Raw genomic sequence first — 17020 nt, 5'->3', positions numbered from 1 at the left:
ATATCTGGAAAACTGCCAACCCAAACCAAAAACTAATGTTCTTATCATTTTTCTCACCTCAAAGTTGACAAAATATGTAAGTTTCAGCTCATTTTGAGATCTAAATATTTTTTACCTTTTTTCCATATATATACTCAGGATAAAACGTGATTTTTTGCCATTTTCAGACTTTTTTTTATAACTCACATTCAAATAGAGATATATTGTTTCAAATATCAGGGTATATGTAAAATTGTATGCTGAATTAGATGGTAATGTTATTATTGTATGAATTATGATACTTTAAAAGTTATACATATATTGCGTTTTCTGTAGAAATTTGTAAACTCTCTATTATTATCGATAGCTCGAAAACTGCCAAACCGAACCCAAGACTAATGTTCTTATCGTTTTTCTCACCTCAAAGTTGACAAAATATGTAAGTTTCAGCTCATTTTGAGATCTAAATATTTTTTACCTTTTTTCCATATATATACTCAGGATAAAACGTGATTTTTTGCCATTTTCAGACTTTTTTTTATAACTCACATTCAAATAGAGATATATTGTTTCAAATATCAGGGTATATGTAAAATTGTATGCTGAATTAGATGGTAATGTTATTATTGAATGAATTATGATACTTTAAAAGTTATACATATATTGCGTTTTCTGTAGAAATTTGTAAACTCTCTATTATTATCGATATCTCGAAAACTGCCAACCCAAACCCAAAACTAATGTTCTTATCGTTTTTCTCAGCTCAAAGTTGACAAAATATGTAAGTTTCAGCTCATTTTGAGATCTAAATATTTTTTACCTTTTTTCCATATATATACTCAGGATAAAACGTGATTTTTTGCCATTTTCAGACTTATTTTTATAACTCACATTCAAATAGAGATATATTGTTTTAAATATCAGGGTATATGTAAAATTGTATGCTGAATTAGATGGTAATGTTATTATTGTATGAATTATGATACTTTAAAAGTTATACATATATTGCGTTTTCTGTAGAAATTTGTAAACTCTCTATTATTATCGATATCTCGAAAACTGCCAACCCAAACCCAAAACTAATGTTCTTATCGTTTTTCTCAGCTCAAAGTTGACAAAATATGTAAGTTTCAGCTCATTTTGAGATCTAAATATTTTTTACCTTTTTTCCATATATATACTCAGGATAAAACGTGATTTTTTGCCATTTTCAGACTTTTTTTTATAACTCACATTCAAATAGAGATATATTGTTTCAAATATCAGGGTATATGTAAAATTGTATGCTGAATTAGATGGTAATGTTATTATTGTACGAATTATGATACTTTAAAAGTTATACATATATTGCTTTTTCTATAGAAATTTGTAAACTCTCTATTATTATCGATATCTGGAAAACTGCCAACCCAAACCAAAAACTAATGTTCTTATCATTTTTCTCACCTCAAAGTTGACAAAATATGTAAGTTTCAGCTCATTTTGAGATCTAAATATTTTTTACCTTTTTTCCATATATATACTCAGGATAAAACGTGATTTTTTGCCATTTTCAGACTTTTTTTATAACTCACATTCAAATAGAGATATATTGTTTCAAATATCAGGGTATATGTAAAATTGTATGCTGAATTAGATGGTAATGTTATTATTGTATGAATTATGATACTTTAAAAGTTATACATATATTGCGTTTTCTGTAGAAATTTGTAAACTCTCTATTATTATCGATATCTCGAAAACTGCCAACCCAAACCCAAGACTAATGTTCTTATCGTTTTTCTCACCTCAAAGTTGACAAAATATGTAAGTTTCAGCTCATTTTGAGATCTAAATATTTTTTACCTTTTTTCCATATATATACTCAGAATAAAACGTGATTTTTTGCCATTTTCAGACTTTTTTTTATAACTCACATTCAAATAGAGATATATTGTTTTAAATATCAGGGTATATGTAAAATTGTATGCTGAATTAGATGGTAATGTTATTATTGTACGAATTATGATACTTTAAAAGTTATACATATATTGCGTTTTCTGTAGAAATTTGTAAACTCTCTATTATTATCGATATCTCGAAAACTGCCAACCCAAACCCAAAACTAATGTTCTTATCGTTTTTCTCAGCTCAAAGTTGACAAAATATGTAAGTTTCAGCTCATTTTGTGATCTAAATATTTTTTTACCTTTTTTCCATATATATACTCAGGATAAAACGTGATTTTTTGCCATTTTCAGACTTTTTTTTATAACTCACATTCAAATAGAGATATATTGTTTTAAATATCAGGGTATATGTAAAATTGTATGCTGAATTAGATGGTAATGTTATTATTGTATGAATTATGATACTTTAAAAGTTATACATATATTGCGTTTTCTGTAGAAATTTGTAAACTCTCTATTATTATCGATAGCTCGAAAACTGCCAACCCGAACCCAAGACTAATGTTCTTATCGTTTTTCTCACCTCAAAGTTGACAAAATATGTAAGTTTCAGCTCATTTTGAGATCTAAATATTTTTTACCTTTTTTCCATATATACTCAGAATAAAACGTGATTTTTTGCCATTTTCAGACTTTTTTTTATAACTCACATTCAAATAGAGATATATTGTTTTAAATATCAGGGTATATGTAAAATTGTATGCTGAATTAGATGATAATGTTATTATTGTACGAATTATGATACTTTAAAAGTTATACATATATTGCTTTTTCTATAGAAATTTGTAAACTCTCTATTATTATCGATATCTCGAAAACTGCCAAACCAAACTCAAAACTAATGTTCTTATCGTTTTTCTCAGCTCAAAGTTGACAAAATATGTAAGTTTCAGCTCATTTTGTGATCTAAATATTTTTTTACCTTTTTTCCATATATATACTCAGGATAAAACGTGATTTTTTGCCATTTTCAGACTTTTTTTTATAACTCACATTCAAATAGAGATATATTGTTTCAAATATCAGGGTATATGTAAAATTGTATGCTGAATTAGATGGTAATGTTATTATTGTATGAATTATGATACTTTAAAAGTTATACATATATTGCTTTTTCTATAGAAATTTGTAAACTCTATTATTATCGATATCTCGAAAACTGCCAACCCAAACTCAAAACTAATGTTCTTATCGTTTTTCTCAGCTCAAAGTTGACAAAATATATAAGTTTCAGCTCATTTTGAGATCTAAATATTTTTTACCTTTTTTCCATATATATACTCAGGATAAAACGTGATTTTTTGCCATTTTCAGACTTTTTTTTATAACTCACATTCAAATAGAGATATATTGTTTCAAATATCAGGGTATATGTAAAATTGTATGCTGAATTAGATGGTAATGTTATTATTGTATGAATTATGATACTTTAAAAGTTATACATATATTGCGTTTTCTGTAGAAATTTGTAAACTCTCTATTATTATCGATATCTCGAAAACTGCCAACCCAAACCCAAGACTAATGTTCTTATCGTTTTTCTCACCTCAAAGTTGACAAAATATGTAAGTTTCAGCTCATTTTGAGATCTAAATATTTTTTACCTTTTTTCCATATATATACTCAGGATAAAACGTGATTTTTTGCCATTTTCAGACCTTTTTTTATAACTCACATTGAAATAGAGATATATAGTTTTAAATATCAGGATATATGTAAAATTGCATGATTTATATATATATATATATATATATATATATATATATATATATATATATAAATCGTCATTTTTGGCCATTTTCAGACTTATCTTTCTTTAAAATCTGATGACGAATAGTTTAATAGAATTGTTTGCCTATTAATAATATTCGAAGAAATATATATATATATATATATTCTCTTTTAGCGAAAGCGTATTTAAACGTCATTTATATTGATATAACAAAGGTTGTCCTAAAGTAAACTGGAAGGTAAAATGACTGACAAATCTACCGTTTTTCTCGCCGTAATATTAACAAACCGCGAAAGTTTCAACTCATTTTGAGACCAAATACATTTTTACATTTATTCCATAGAGAAACTGACGTGAATTTACGATCCTTTAGACATTTTCAGACATTTCTTTGTTATATTCATCGCAGAGTTTTTATTCATTTACATAGGTCGTGTTTTATTTTGCTGCAACCCAGCTGATTTTAAATGAAATTTTTGTCTATGTGTATATAATGCTTCAACGCGACGAAACAATTTAGATTGGAGCCGTGTTTAAAAAGCCCGGACTTAGGGCTTCCGATATTTCCACACAATAAATCCGTTCGCCCTTTTGTTCGCAAACCTTTGAAGTTACAACGTAAGTTAACTGCCTCTAATATGTGTCGTACATCCACAGCGAAAGTTTTTTGCGAGCGTTTGAACCCTAACTAAAACATATTTTACAAAACAACAAAAACAAAACCCCTAAAATAGTTTTTACAAGTAGGAATACGTTTCCCTTGTGTATGAAAAATGGGTTTATGGAAATCTGACTCTGTGAAATAATTAGTACTAAGGCCCTAGAAATATGATAAAAATTTTATTCCCTCAAGACCCACTGTAAATATATTTTAACACATATTTTCACGTGATTACCCCCATTAGCTTGTTTTTAATTATAAAAATTAACCTCGTTACATATACATATTGTTTAATCATCGATTTTTCATGTATAAGTTTAGTTTTAGTTAGAATTAATGGATCAAAAGAAGAACAAACGGTATAATTTCCATTTCCCTGTCTATAAATATTGTTTCAAGTTTATATGCAGAAGATAAAAAATGTATTATTATAGAACGATTTATTGATCAGAAAGTGAGAACAGGTAAGATTTACTGGATTTAAAATATTCTATTAATAGTGGAATACCCGTCATCAGTTTTTTTCTGATTATTTTAACAATATAGAACAACTTTAAAATTATTTTCTACGTATAATTAAACTATCTATTAAAGCTACAATGATTTCAGAAAGTGTTAATATTTGTTTAAAAATCAACACTCAATCCAAATAATAACAATCAATCCAAACCCAAAAATTAATGTATTTTTTTATTCTTCTTGCGCTAAAATTGACAAAATATCGAAATATCCGATTATTTGGCACCTTATTTTTGTTTTGTGGTGTAATCAAATGATTGTTGCCTTTTGTTTCAGATTTTTTATTATAACATCCATTCAAACAAATATATATTGTTTAAAATAACTGGATATTTGTAACATTTGATGCTGAATTGTACCTATTAAGAGTTATACCTATATTACATTTTTCCAGATTTTTGTTAAAACTTTATAACTATTGATATCTTGAAAATATGTTTTTCTCATTTTCTTCACTTTAAACTTTGAGATCTAAATCTTTTTTTTTTCATATATATAGGCACTCAGGATATATGGTGATTTTGGGCCATTTTCAGACTTTTCGTTATAATTCCAATCTAATAAAGATATATTGTTTCAAACATCAGGATGTATATAAAATTTGACGCTGAATTAGATGGCGATATTATTTTGGTACGCACTGTGATACTTTAAGAGTTATAAGTTTTTTGCATTTTTTACAGAACTTTGTTGAAACTATTTAATATAGATATCTCGAAAACACTTAACCCAAACCCAAAACTAATATATTTCTTGATTTTCTTACCTTAAAATTGAGAAATTATTCAAGATTCACCTCATTTTGAGATCTAAATATTTCTTTTTAGATTTTTTGCAATTTTGAGGGCTTTTTTTAATAACATTGTACAAAATAATTAACACTATTTCTAATGCCAATAGTTATTTGAAAAAGTTTTAATAATCGTTCGAAAATTAGTTTAAAATATAAAAGGAACCCACCTGCTAATTAATTTTATTTAACATTTTATTCCGAACACTATCTTTAAAAAGCATCCTCAATTAGGATAATTAGAAAGATTTGTTAACATTTGTTTGAAAATAAGTTAATTTAAATTTTAGCTGGAAAATTGATGGTCTGCCATTTACTTATTGCAAATGGTCTCTCAAACTTGTTACGGTCCTAATTAGTTTGATAAGAATGTAATTTAATATCTCTAAAGGAAGGGTAAGAAACTCCTTCGTGAGTTTGATTTAACACATTTCAGAGTGTCTGCCTTTGAGAAATTTTCTTTGTAATAAAATTATTGTAGTAACAGAAGTACAGCCTCATTCCGAACAAAAGTAATGACGTAAATGCATTGCTGAGATATCTGAGCTATTATCTAAAACTCAATAAATTCGAATTGAATTATATGCCCTAGTGTTGGATTATTTCCGTATACCTGTAATACAATAGGGAAGTTTGTACTAATATTATACTACTAATGAGATATACGTTTCAAATTAATTGTAAAATACGAGGGGCATTTTGAGTTTATTATTTTTAAGAAAATAGTTAAAATAACGTTTCGTTCAGTTGATAATAAAAACTAATATCCCAGAAGACCTAACCGCTCTCATCAAGTCCTATCTCTCGGACAGATCTTTCCAGGTCAAGATCAGGGTATCACTTTCCAGTCGTAAACAAATCGATGCTGGCGTACCTCAAGGTTGCCCGCTGGGCCCAGCCTTATTTAACCTCTTTATTTCAGATCTGCCGAGAAAAGAGAACATTGACGTCGCGTTTTACGCTGACGACACTGCTTTCTTCACGGCCGCTAGGTTCGAAGTTACAATTCATGAACGTCTACAGAAGCAGCTCGATCATGCGGTCAAGTGGTTCAAATTCTGGAGGTTGCAAATCAACCCCCTGAAAACCCAGGCCATCATTTTCCATAAGAAGCGTTACGCACTGCGCGTCTCGCAACTTAAGATCGACACCGCAATAATTCCATGGCTGGATAACGTCACGTACCTAGGTCTTCACTTCGACCGGCGGTTCGGTTGGCATTCCCAAATCCAGAAAGCAATCCAAAAAGGTTCGGGGATAGCAAACCTGCTATCTTCTCTGATCTGCCCTTCTAGCAGACTTCCCATCTCCATCAAATGCTTATTTTACAAGATGTTAATTCGATCCCTACTCCTCTACGGGTCTAATGTCTACTTCAAGTTTGTTACACCCAACCAGGTCAAACGGCTTCAAGTTTTCCAAAATAAGCTACTCAGGAGAATATTAAACGCTCCATGGTTTGTCAGAAATAATCAAATCTATAAGGAAACTGACACTCCAGAAATCAAGCACTTCATATCTCAATCATTCCACAAACAACAACTCATCTCAAGTTCTTCTGAAAACCTGCTTGTTCGCGAGCTGGTCGACAAGCTGAGAGCTTAGCACCGCGTCACTGATAACTTTTGCCCCTATACGACAGTATCCAGTTGTGTGTTAACTCAGGTTCGCGAATCAATAGAATCGCCGGGCCCTCGTGCCCAATAACGGCTGCCCGATCAGCGGGTGCCATATCCCCAAATTTAATGCAGTAGCAGTAGTGATCCACAGGGGTTAACTGTGAGGCGGTTTCGGTTTAGTGTATTGGTAAGCCCAGAGGCAGTCCCACATAACCCACTCCAACTTGTCACTCCAGGGCAAGTCTCCGCGACCAGGTATGCGTCATGCATTCCACCGCCTGGTTTTTTAGGCCAGAACAAAAAAAAACTAATATCATGAAAATGTTAAATACCATAGACATGATGACTGTTAGTAATCATACTTGTAATTTAAATATATGTTTGTGATTCTTTATTACCGCCATCACGCCTATACTTGTCAATTCATATCATTGAAATTCGACATTATTTTTCCTCAAAATATCAAAATGCCCCTCATAGTTAATTAGATATAGATGAAATTATACCCAAAATTTCAAATTAGTATTTAATTTTACTTTGTACAAAAAATAACATCATAAAAACTAATATTTTTTAATCGTGTCATAGTATACAAATCCAGTTTACTTTTTATGTACTATCGATCGAATATTCTATAAATAAAAACACTTTTATTCGCTCCTATAAAAACACAATACTTTGTTTACGCTGCGTTCCTAAGATTATCCTCAAATTCGCCTTTCAACGATATTTATTTAAATTTAAAACAGTTTTTTTTTGCGAAAATTTCATCGATGAACGCCTATGTTAATCATTTTCCCTTCGAGAGGGGAATTTTTCATCGATTATAAAAAAAATTATTCGCCCCGTAAATATAATTTTGGGGGGAAACTTTTACTTTCCATTTAACATGATAATTTTATAAGAAACATCCTCGGATATAGTTAAAAGCTTACCTTGCCGTGTTCATTTTCGATATTTTCTTATCACAGCTAGTCCACGAATGATTTCACGATTACTTACAGATTATGCTGCCATCGCGTATATTATCCTGAAAAAAAAAGAAGAACGTTGGGAAACATATGTGACAGAGAATGATTAATTAATACGTCTTCAATTATTTCCCGGTTTAACTTATTGTACCCTACATCATTTTATAAGGTATAAAAGATGTACCGGAAAGTCTTTACCGCTTTTTTTTTCGGAAAAAAACATATAATTTTCAAGAGAATGGAAAAATGTATTTATTCAAAGCTTTGGAAAATCCATCCAAATAAACGGTTTTTCCTTTGAGGAAAACCATTTATCAAGCCATTTCCTAACTTCTTTGAAATTGCGAAGTGCTGCTATGCAAGTACGTGTCCCATTGATGCAAAAAGTTGACAGTCGAATAGGGTAAGATATGGAGAATACGACGGGTGCGATAATATATCTCATCTAAGTGCTTTCAGCGCTTCCTTAACCAGTTTTCATTTATGAGACGATGCGTTATTGCGCTGTAAAATCACTTTACCGTATTTTCGGGTCCAGTTTGGACGTTTTTTGATCATAACATGGTTCAAAATGATCATTTGTTGTCGGTAGGGATCACTAATAAGTGTTTCACCAGATTTCAACATTCAACAGTTCGTAATGCACCACTCCACTCTAATACCACAAAACACAGACCATTGTCTTGTGACCAAAACGATTTGACCAACGATTTGAAACAGTAGAGTGAAATGACATACATAATCATAATATACTTAAGCATACTTAAACCTAGTGACATCTGTTAGAAAAACTGGTAATAACTTTCCGGTACATCTGGTATCTAGTGGTAAGTGATTAGATAATTCCAACAAAAATACAAATATCAATCTAAATTTTATAAAATAATGAAATATATAGAACCAAACATTATAATATTATTAAAAACTAACAACCAACTAAAGACTGTATATCTAAATTTCAATATGGCGCCGTGAAGGGAAATTAATTGTTCCTATTTGCATTAGAAACTTTTATTTGCGACCAGTATGTTTTGAAAACGTCATATTCCAAAAGTTTTCGCTATGCTGACAACTCTGTTACAGCATAATAACAAACAAGAGGTGTTTATCTTTCATATAAATACGGAAAATCATTTCTCCATCTGGTTATCGAGACTAAACAATCCATAATTCTAAACAGGAAGAAAATAAACAAACCGCTAGGTGAAAACATTTATTGCTCTTCGTAAATAGGCATTTGTTTAGAAAACAATGCCAGGAATATTAAATTAACGCACTGGTGATATACATTCTGTATAAAAAATATACACATACACAAACACATTATCAAAACTTTTGATGATCTATCGTGAGACATTCATTTTACGTTTAATTGCAAATAAGATTTCCAACTTACCTAATTTTGTAAAACATCATGTATTTAGTATCGTCCCAAATTTTTTTATTATTTAATTAATACATTATTACTAGTCGTTTCGGTCTAACCTACAATTTGTCATTATGCTAACTTATAGCTAGGTATATAACTAGGAGGGCCCATCGGCCCTAACTCAGTCTCTGGTGAAATAATGTTTACACATGTCAGTGCTGAATTTTTTTAATATACGCACATCACACACAACACTATACAAGATCAGATGGTTTGATTCTTTTGAGTCTGTGTACTGTTCTGGTGGTATCCAAAAGTTGCAATATTTCAATATTTGTATGAGAATTCTTTCCTCATGCCCCCTTGCGATTCTCTTGATTTCTTGACTGACTGTGGGTATCTGAAGGTCTCGATGTAGGAAATCAGTCCTATAGTATTTGGGTGCAACCACAATACGTCTCAGGACTTTGTTCTGAAAAATTTATATTTTGTTTATGTTAGGTTTCAATATTTGCTTATATAATAGCAATTTATTATGTACTGATAATTGTGATTTTCTTCCAATTAGCCAGTACATTTTCCTATATTTCAATTCCAGTTCTTTTCTTTTCTTCTTTATATGTTCCTTCCAGCGAAGTTTTGCATCGAGATTCATTCCGAGATATTTAGCGTTGTTGCTATATGGAATGATAGTGTTATTTAATGTTATTGCTGCTTGGGCGGTCTGTTTATAGGTGAACTTCACATGTACAGATTTACTTTCATTAATTCTTATTTTCCAAGCTTGTGTCCAATTATTTATATTGTCACTTGCCTGTTATAATTTTCGTGAGGCTTCTTCACTATTGTCTCCCACAACTGTAATCGCAGTATCATCAGCAAATATAGCAATCGTGATATTTTCCATTTGTGGTATATCACAAGTGTAAAGTAGATAAAGCATTAGTCCCAGTACACTTCCTCCAAAATTAATTAATTTCAACTTTTACCAGATAACTGCAGAATTCGGTCAACAATATCTTTGCAATATTTAATTACACATAACTGTGAACTAATTGGAATGTTCGGATATGCACGTTACCCCTTTTACTTATTAATTCGAATCGAAGTACGTCTATTCGAAAACCCTTCTTGATACTGGATCGTATATCTGGATAAATAAATTCCAACTGTGAAATTCATGAGTATTTCTGAAACCTCATAGTTTTAAATAATACATATTTAATTGTATTTTATGTCTGGCTAGCGATCTGTTTATAATTTAAGAGTACAATTAATATCCACCTAGTTTTATTTCGGCTCAGTACAGTTTGCACTGAAAAAAATCATTTTTTCAGATAATAGGAATTCACTATATACATTTCATTCATTCATTTTTAAAGTTACTAAAAGATTTAAAGTTTTTCATTCCCAATAAAATTATATGAGCAAAGGATTATTAAAAGTCCAATTATCGTTTTGTACATGACAATGTATTTATGGCATTGATGCAATAAAAATCAAGCTAATTGGCAAGCAAATGTTCAATCACAACATTCATTATAGTTAAAGGAAATGGCACTAAATATGAACTAAACGAAATCTGGGTTGTCTTGTAACTGATTTTTTCACATAAATGACATTTTAACTATTAGGCACTGATACAGCCCATTATAAAATATTGGAGGGCATTTCACGCTCCAACCTTCATTCGCAAGTATATATCTATAGATATCCCAAAAAAGACTTCTTGATTATGCATAATACTCTATACAATCTTAAGTAAGCTTATTTAAATTAACAAGTAAATTAATAAATAAAAATATGCTTATTGTCAAAACTCATTTCCTTTAAAACACACCTTTTATATTGTTTATCGATAAAGTATATAATTGTTATACTGTATTATTTTTGAATAAAACAATAAAAGATAATAAGGTTATATTGTGGTTAGGTAATGAAACGTTTCTAGTCAACAGAGACGAAGATCAAAAGCACATCGTGACAAAGGGATAATTTTCATCTAGATTTAAAATTTACGTTGCTTTGCACAAGCTCGCAATTTATTGTTTTACGCTGTTTGATATATACAGAGCGCTTGCTTTTGTCAACAATCGAAAATGTTTAAAATATCCGAAAATATTTAATAAGAACCTCAGAAAATATTTTATTAGAACTTTTATTAATTAAAGTTAGATTGTGTATTTATATAGAAGAGTTTTGTAGGACAAATATTGCTTTTGTGGGACCATATGTTACCAAAAACTACTTGCCAAGCTGATCCATTTACGTAGAAATCATGTGGAATCCCAACAATAAATTTCCCTCTCGAATAAAACTGTTCTTTAACACAACACATCAACTAGATACATAGCCTGGTCTCAGTAGTCTACTAGATGTAATGAAAATATACAAACCTACACAATTTATCAGACCCTGATTTACCTGTGTTATTTGTTGTTAGATACTATCGTAAATAATTTTAAAGTCGAAATTGAGATTTAGATGTAAGTTTAAAACGAGTAATGATGCTAAAATATGAACGACACCAAAATTCATTCTAACACATTCTAAACGATTCGTAAAATATTTTTAAATTCTATTTGCTACCTGAAATGTAAATCCAGCAAATATTAATGCAATCTCAGTTGCTATATTGTTTCCTTTATGAATTTATAACGATATAAACGTAGTATATACCAAAATGTAAAAGGTATACAAAGTTTTTACCCTAACTTAATTGCCTTGCTTTACATGAAATATGATACATCATTTACTTTTAGTTCTATATATAGTAACATTTAATTATAATATAATGATATCACAAAATGGAGTATCTTGCCTTTATAATACAAGTTAAAAGGTTCTTTTTAATCAGAAATAATTAGTTTTTGGTGGATTATATATAATAACGTAAAATTTTAACTATGTTATACAATATGTTCAAAAATTATTACATTAATAAATATAAGTTCCTTAAAAAATACGCTAAATGTTTTTAAACTAATCTAAAATTATTGTATTATTTAATAAAATATATCAAGTAAATAAGCAGAAAAACCATATATAATAATATTATAGGATAATATTAATAAAAATAATAAAGTGCGCATCATAAAATAACAAATTATGATAATCCTAATATGAAGCTTTATTTAACGCTGGTCATCCTATCTAATTGATAAAGTTGATATACCGGTGAGTTAAATTTATTTGAGCAAGAAAGGCTATCGAAAGATAACAAATTGTGAAAATACTGAAATATACTTTAATGTAGATACGAGTCTCCCTTTAACGCTGACCACACTATCTAGCGGATAAATTCGATTTATTAACCGAGAAGTCGTACGTTTCGATAATTGCAACGAAAATATTTAACTCCAATCGATTATCTCACGATCTGTTTTGTATCAAGCGTTAACTATGTCCACCGATACACAGTTGTTAAACAAACAGTGAAACTCTGGATCCAATATATCATTCAATAGACTATTCCTAATGGAGAAATATGTAGGAATGTGTACTATTTTAATTAAAGATACAATAAGAAAATAATATTTCTCAATAAAATGTATATTGACAATTAAATTTTAAGTCTAGTATTTTAAAAAAATTGCCTTTGAAATAAATTAAAATAACAAAGTGCGTATCATAAAATAACAAATTATGACAATCCTGAAATGTAGTTTTATAATATAACATTCAATACACTATTCCTAATGGAGATATATGTAGGAACGTGTATTATTTTAAAAAGAGATACAAAAAAGAAAATATTCCTCAATAGAATATGTTAATTGATAAATAAATTTTAAGTGCAATATCTTATAAAATATGCCCTTGAAATAAATAAAAATAACAAAGTGTGCATCATAAAATAACAAATTATGACAATCTTGAAATATATTTTTATAATATATCCAATATATGATACCACCAGTTTCTTCCTAATAAAGAAATATCTAGGAAGATATGTGATTTTAATTAAAGATACAATAAAAAGATAATATTCCTCATAAAATATGTTTATTGATAAATAAATGTCTAGTATATTTTTTAAAAAAGTCTGCAGTAAATAAGCTTAAATATTAATTGAAATATTATTTTTTAAACATATAAGTTATTAGTGTTGTTGAAATAAGTTGCAAGATAAATATGTCTAGACAGAAAAGCAACTGATCAAAGCTTTTAACAGTCAGAAGGATCAATGTCTGATATATCCTAATTCCCTATTTCCTTATTAAATGCATTTAGTTAATATTTAGTTTATATTTACATAAATGTCAGTTAACATATCTATATATTATTCTATGTAAATATCTGGTAATAAATAAATTTTGAGTATTATACTATTGTATATTATTTGATATGTTTGCAATCGAACTAATAGCTACCACAATGTGTATATTACCAATAAAACAGATTTATCAGAAAATGTAATCCAACTAGCTCAACCTAGCATCATTACTATTAAATCCGATTTGTTACCATCAAATACACAACCAGTAATTTAAAAGAAAAACGCAATTTTAACGTTATCGTATTTAAACCAAAATTGAAAAACTGAATTTAATAAAAATCATATAATTTTCACACTTTCATAGTACAGAATATTCTTTTTGGTGGAAAAAATGGGAAAGAAAATATAAAGGTGTTATTATAATGCTTGGCAAAAGGTGTGAAAATACGCGAAATGGATCAATAATTGTGAGTTTTAGCATAGTCACCCTTCATAACCCAAAATAGAATACGAAATCCAAACAAGGCACACGATTTGAATTTTAATTGGAACCCCTGAATATATATATATATAGTTTTTAATCAATTCCAAATTTGAATTTTAAAACTGCCAAGTTAAAATCCAAATCTCGCAAAGGATGTTTTATTTCATTCAAACAGATTTTGGCAAATATCTGATTTATTCGGCGTTAATAACTCCTGTGGAAACAGCTAATATTATTTTGAAGCAAAAAAAATGTTACTGATGGGACAGCGTTTAAATATAAAAGAACGCTTATTGCTCAGTTGTCATTTCTTTCCCGTTTATCGTTCTTTTTTTTTTGAAAAATACGAAGTCATTTGCATTGTCATTTATCATTAAAAATAGGCATTCTTATATATATTCAGGTCTATAAATAAAATGAGAGTTATTTCACGCTGTGATATTCTATACCGGTAATAAATAAAAGTTTTTATTAAAAAGTTGATTTATTGTTAAGAGTTTTATGGCGATAAGAAGTAACAAAACAACAGTAATTACGAAAAAGTAAGTTACTGAATTTGTATAAATAAAGATAAACTGATTTATCGATGTTTTTGATCGATTCCAAACGGTCCAAATGGATATGCGGCACTACGTAATTCTATCAAGCGATTTTGACTTGCAGATGCAATTTTTCCTCTCGAATCTATCAAGAATTTTAATGGTCCTGACATCCAAATAACTGATAATTAAGGACTGTCTAAAGGAAATATTTCATTAATGCGATTTTGCATTTATATCATTCAGTAATTTATCACGGTATTTTTGATAAATAGTGTAAATAAACTGGTATAACTAATTCTTGTACTGATGTTCCTTCGTTCTTTAGTGTTAGTGTTTTTTTCTTATAATAATCTCTCATTTTTCTGTCCACAAATGAAGTAATTGAATTATTTATTTATCAAACGCAATACTGCCCTGAATAATTAGATAAAACATTCATAAAGTAGAATAGTTTATTATAAAATCAGGATTGACGTAAAAAACGAAAAGGTGCAATATCTGGTGAATATGGCGATTATGAATATGACATACTACAAGTACTTTCAATGCGTTTTAACTAGATTTTTTAAATTTATTTACCATAATGTTACTAATCATTGCCGACTAACCTACAATGTATCTTTACATTAACTTACATCTAGGTATAAATCTAAGGGGACCCATCGGTCCTATCTTAGTATCTGTAAGTATCTGGTGTAATAATATATATGAATATATATGTATTAATACTGCTTTTTTCTATTAAATGTATCTCACTACACTACACAAGATCAAATGATTTGATTCTTTTGAGTCTGTGTCCTGTTCTGCTGTTCTCCAAGAGTTATATTACTTCGATATTGATATGAGAATCATGTCTCCTTGAAATTTTCTATATCTAAAGTACCTGAAGCTCTCGATGTAAATAATTAGTTCTATAATATCTCGGTGCACCTAGAATAATTCTCAGGAATTTGTTCTGGAAATCTTGTATTGTATTGATTTAGTTTTCGAGGAAGATCCCCATAATTGTATTCCGTATGTCCATATAGGTTTCGATACTTGCTTATATGTTATAATAGCAATTTATTCTGTTCTGATAATTGTGATGTTCTTCCAATCAACAAATACATTTTCCTATATTTTAACCCCAGTTTTTTCTTTTTCTTTTTTCCATACTCCAGCTTTGCATCAAGGTTCATTCCGGGATACTTAGCGTTGTTGCTATATGGAATGATATTATTATTTATTGTTATTGGTGGTTGAGCCGTCTGATTATACGCGAACTGCACATGCACATATTTACTTTCGTTAAATTCTATTTTCCAAGTCTGTGTCCAATTATTTATATTGTCAGGTATAATTACTTTTATAGATTTTATCCTTTTCAGCTGAAGTTTTTCAAATACCTTATATATTACTGGTAACCGTTAGATAGGTCTAATTTGGTAATCATTTGGTGATTTTCCAGGTTTTGGGATCATGATAATTTCAGCCATATTACAGACGCCTGGAACATTTTTTAGGTGAAATTCTGCATTGGCCGTTTTCTAAATCCAGAAAATTATACTCAATATCATTTTCGTTTGGCTTGAAGGAATTTCCTAGATGGTCAGCAAATATTTCAACTTTTCCTGCTTTAACTAAATCTAATAACAGATAATGTAACGTTATTGTTAAATAAAATACCTAGGTATATTTTTGAATATATACAGAATATGCTTGTCATCATTTTATCATTTATGAAAAACACTTTATAATTAAATACCACACATAGTAATAAATCATAAATAACAATAAGAACACAAGATATTGTATGTATTTGTTGATTCATACGAAGCCATACGTGTACTTTTTGTAGTTATTATTCAAGAAATGTGCAAAGTAAAATATCTTGGCACTAGATGAATCGAAAATCAATGACACGATATTTATAAAGCTTTAGAAAGATTTTTATCGTGTTACTTGTTGTTTGTATAAAGAAACATAATGTATTTTGTGACGTCTCTGGAAAATTTAATTTATGATTTCTCCCATCATCTTTACATATCAGACCTAGCTCTTTTGACACGTTATTTTTATCGAAATAGAACAAAAAGGGTATTGCCATGTTTTACGCCACGTTAGTTCCATAAATAACGAAATAAAATTAAAGGAACTTCATAGGAATGACGGAAAAAATATATCGTTTCACACTATTCGGTTTA

The 17020-nt window shown here is 29.2% G+C and overlaps 1 long non-coding RNA gene across 1 annotated transcript in view; it reads right to left on the bottom strand.

Moving 5' to 3' along the window:
- LOC143197776 (uncharacterized) overlaps nucleotides 1-17020 on the bottom strand; it is a 29147-nt gene that overhangs the window by 2577 nt on the left and 9550 nt on the right. Inside the window, exon 2 of the long non-coding RNA XR_013006068.1 lies at nucleotides 8185-8279. This is a non-coding gene — a long non-coding RNA (uncharacterized LOC143197776). The remainder of the gene's footprint in view (nucleotides 1-8184; nucleotides 8280-17020) is intronic.

Source organism: Rhynchophorus ferrugineus, unplaced genomic scaffold, assembly GCF_030347505.1.
Source record: "Rhynchophorus ferrugineus isolate W39M unplaced genomic scaffold, kcgeb_rfMv2 rfM5, whole genome shotgun sequence".
Classification (NCBI taxonomy): domain Eukaryota; kingdom Metazoa; phylum Arthropoda; class Insecta; order Coleoptera; family Curculionidae; genus Rhynchophorus; species Rhynchophorus ferrugineus.
This window is presented reverse-complemented; position numbering and strand designations above follow the sequence as displayed.